Here is a 361-nt window from a genome sequence, read left to right on the forward strand (position 1 = left end):
CCTAACAGAACTGGCCCATCCGCGAGAAAGAAGCTTTTGCTATAATCTACTGCCTCCAAAAGCTTGATTACTATGTGAAGTCCAGGCACATCGTTGTTGTTACTGACCATCCGAGTCTGCAGTGGTTGATGGAAGCCTACCACCCTCGCTACCGCTCTCCAAGCACAAGACCTCACCTACCTACCCAATTACCGTGGCTTGTGCATTGTTGATAACGTCATCTACTACCGTGGCGGAGTATATGTTCCCCCCGAGTTACGCACTACTATCATCTCTGAATGTCACCTGCTGCCACCCTTCCTACACCCTGGCATCAAACGGACCAAGTCTACTATCCTCCGTGTCTTTATCTGGNCCAACC

This window comes from Gregarina niphandrodes (assembly GCF_000223845.1).
Source record: "Gregarina niphandrodes unplaced genomic scaffold scaffold00091, whole genome shotgun sequence".
NCBI classification, from domain to species: Eukaryota; Apicomplexa; class Conoidasida; order Eugregarinorida; family Gregarinidae; genus Gregarina; species Gregarina niphandrodes.